This window comes from Calidris pugnax, unplaced genomic scaffold (genome assembly GCF_001431845.1).
Source record: "Calidris pugnax isolate Ruff unplaced genomic scaffold, ASM143184v1 scaffold8, whole genome shotgun sequence".
Lineage (NCBI taxonomy): Eukaryota > Metazoa > Chordata > Aves > Charadriiformes > Scolopacidae > Calidris > Calidris pugnax.
This window is the reverse complement of record NW_015090830.1, coordinates 17,232,428-17,236,494: the sequence shown is the minus strand read 5'-3', so window position 1 is coordinate 17,236,494 and position 4,067 is coordinate 17,232,428.

Below are 4,067 nucleotides of genomic sequence, written 5' to 3'. Positions count from 1 at the left end.
CCTAGCATCATCTGCCTGAGCAGTTTCTGCCTGGCAGGCCTGTCCGTCCAGGTTGAGCATCAAATACAGTAGCCGCACGGCTAATCTGACAAGGCACTCCTCCAAACAGCGCAGCCCCGGGCCTGCTTTGGCCAGTGTCGCCATCGCAGCCCGCAAACTTCCAGCCATCACCATGGCGGTCTCGGTCTCCCATCACGGGTGCAGCCCATGGACTTATTCTGCTGGAGCAAAGTACGTCCCCCCGCCTCGCCCTCTTTAGGGCCGTCGCTCCGATTCCTGCCGTCGGGGCAGACGTCTGCCTCAACAGGTTTGGGTTTCCCTGCCTGTTGCCGGCATTTGACTCGGACACGGCCACTTGGATGCAGCAATCCTTTAGTGGATTATCATCGCTAGACAGCCTGTGGGGGAAATGACAGGACTCGGCACGTTCATCTCAAGATTTTTGCGATTCGGAGCGCTGCTAACGCTAATGGGAAGTGGCAGGGTGATCCCTCAAAGAGAAAGCGGGTTCCGTTGCACAGCAAAAGTGACAGAGGTTGTTTAGCCTATCTTCCCAAAAAATACATGATGACTACATATGTTGATTTTCATGCTCCAAGCCATAGCTATTTCCATATTTTTGTGACTTGATGACTACTTCCTACAAACTGACAGGTTAGGGGTTCCACAAGTATTGTCTTTTTATAGCCATCACCTCTTTAAGTCCTCCCTAATTTCTTTAAATATGTTTTGAGAATAAGCTTGACGAGGCAGTGAGAGTAAGCAGGGCAAAAAAAAAAAAACAAAACAAAACAAACAAAAAAAAACAACAGGCATAAATGCAGCAAATAAAGCATATTCTTTAAAAATCAAAACAAACAGTATTCAAACAAAGGAGATGCACTTATCTGTCACAGGATTTGCCCTTGTTGCAGTCCCATAATTCCGAACCTGACATTACTCATGATGTAAAAAACCTTTCCTAGAAATGCAGTAGTTATAAACCCCCTTCACTACAGGATTTCCTCCTTAGCAAATAAAAAGAAAGCTGGAGCGTAGGGCTTAGAGGGAGAAATAACTTGTCTGAGAGAGACTAGGAAAGGAAGGCAGCTAGACTGGAAGGGGATAAAATTAACATTTGAAAATTCTACCCCTAATTATTAGTGATCATCAAGCCAGCTGGAATATCCTCCAGATATTATTAATATATGAGAACTAATGTAATTTATTGTCAAGTGCTTACGTGCTTTAGATCCAAGTGGAAAAGTATAAATACTAACCTATAGGTTGCAAGAGATGGTTACTTTGGGGTAAAGAAAAGATACATGAACGGGAACACGTTCTGCTATTTCTGCTAATTATTGCCTATTTAACATAATATTTGCAGACTATGTAACAGTGAATGAGTGACAAACTATTTTAAATTATGTTTATGCCAAACTTAATAATATTTGTTGAAATATTCCACCCTTCCCAGTGTAAGAATCATTCATTATTTAGTTTTTAACCATATTTTGACTGATTTGGGGGGAGAATGTTTCAGCAAAACTAGTTCACTCATTTTCAAGGCTGAGTTTAGATGATACATATTGTTTAAAAATGTTATAGTGATTTCAGTGAGCAGTTTCTGAGCTTTGATGGTGGGTCACAATTTAATAATAGGATCATTTTTTCTGTCTGTTGTAATAGCTTTATACAATAAAAAGGTCCTTATTTTTTCTCAGCTAGGCAATTGCTCCTTCTTACAAAAGCTATGCACAATAGAATATGGGCAGAACTAATTTCTAACAAAAGAAATATTGCTACAGCTGTTTTCTACTCATAAAATAGTTATTGTTCCAGCTGAACTGGCTCCTTCCAGGTCACGACACTGTAGGTTGCAGCAGCTTTACCTGAATTTGTGGTCAGGTTCTTCCTTCATTTACCATACAAAGACACTGAGCTGTGTGGTACATACTGCAAGTAAAAAGGATGTTTAAAAAAAAAAAAAAAAAAAAAAAAAAAACAACTATAGATACAATTACCTAAACAAGGATCAAGTTGTTCTAAAAGTTATTGAGTATATATATAGCATTTCAAAAAAAACTCCTGGAAGAAAGTGAATATACTGTAGCTTTTAAGAGGGGATGTATATTGAAAATATCCTGACACTTGCAAATGGTTCCAAAAGAAATGTATAGGGTTGTTAAATCTTTTTTGGTTTATAGTTACAAAATAGACCATTGTGGCTGTGCTTGTCACACAGCAGAGCTGGGTCGCACGTCTGAGGTTGCTCAGGCCATCAAGGCAGGGCGTTCAGCTCCGCAGCCTGAGGAAGGGAACCACCTCCCGGCCACTGTCTCTGACCTGCAGCCATGGCAATGGCAGAGATTGTTAGTGCCTGTACATAAATATAGATCAGCGTGGGGAGATATGCCCCATTGCAGTGAACTGATGATCCCTGAAGTAGTCAGGGTCAGGCAGAAGCGTGCTGGGTGCGCCATGTAAGTGCTGCCTTTCTTGAGGTCCTGGTACCTTGCAGGAGCCCTGTCGTATTGCTGGCCAGCACAGTCAAGCGTAAATGCCTCCAACACACAGGGCACACAACGATGATGGGAGTGCTCAGGCAAAAGTGAGACCTGAAGGAGCGTGGCTGTGGAGTAAGACACCAGCAGAGCCTGTCTGTGATGGGTTGGGTCCTAAAGTAGGGAGAGCAGCAAGGCTTTTGGGTTGAGTAAGTCACACTTGGCAACCATGCGCCTTCAAGGAGCTCTGGGCCTCTGGAAACCACCTCTTCAGAGGATGCATGAAACCACACCCTGGGTCCCTGATGGTGGTGGTGTGATATAAAAGGAGTTCACCTGGTGTCCTGGCCCAGAGAGTCACCGAGATGCTAGCTCCTAGCTCCTCTGAGTCGGGTATTGTCAGTATGGCCTTCTGAGCAGATCAGAGGGTCAAGGTTCAGGAGAACTGGGCTTGAGTCCTGATCTTCTGTTTGAGCTCTGCAAGCCATGTCTCCCCGCTACTCCCATCTCCTCACTGCTGACAAGAAATCTCTTTTGAAAGTATTTCAGTCCAGGTGCTGCTAATACCGCACCCTCACTGCCTCCTGCCCTGCAGTTCTGTATGTAAAATCCTGGCTTAAATGACATCAACTCCCAGATCTCCAATGTTTGTTGAGTGATATCGCTACAACTTCAAACCCTAGAAAAAAGGGTGAGAGAAAACTGTCCTACTGTGGCCAGTAAGTGAAAGGAGGTCATTCTCCCCCTCTACTCTGCACTGGTGAGGCCACAACTGGAATACTGCATCCAGTTCTGGGCTGCCCCATTCAAGAGAGACAGGGGACTGCGTGAGAGAGTCCAGCATAGGGCAACCAAGGTGATTAAGGGATTAGAGCACCTCCCTTAGGAGGAAAGGCTGAGAGAGCTGGGGCTCTTTAGCCTGGAGAAGAGAAGGCTGAGGGGAGACCTCATCTGTTTACAAGTTCCTAAAGGGTGGGTTGAAGGATGATGGAGATGGGCTCTTTTCAGTGGTTCCCAGTGACAGGACGAGGGGCAACGGGCACAAGCTGGAATATAGGAAATTCCACTCAAAAATGAAGAGCTTCTTTCTGGTGAGGATGACAGAGCCCTGGCACAGGCTGCCCAGGGAGGGTGTGGAGTCCCCTTCCCTGGAGATTTTCAAGACCCGCCTGGATGCAGTGCTGAGTAATATGCTCTGGGCAATCCTGCTTTGGCAGAGGAGTTGGACTAGATGATCTCTAGAGCTCCCTTCCAACTCTGACAATTCCTTGATTTTGTAAAACAAGCTCTTAATTTCTGTAGACCACAAGTCCAACAGTTGCCGTTCATCTTTGCGACACCCGGAAGCAATGTATCTGAATAAAAACCGCTTCTCCTAAACCCAGGAAGTAACAAACAAACGAGCCTTGGGTGGTGGTGGGGGTTTTTTTTGGTGGGATTTTGTGTGTTTGCTTCCAGAAGTGCCGGGCGCGGGGCCCAGAGGGCGCCACTCACCGGGCCCCGGCGCCGCCGTTACCCTAGCAACGGGGCCGCGGCCGGCGCGCGGCGATGACGTCACACCCAGGCAGCGGCTGAGGCGGAAGC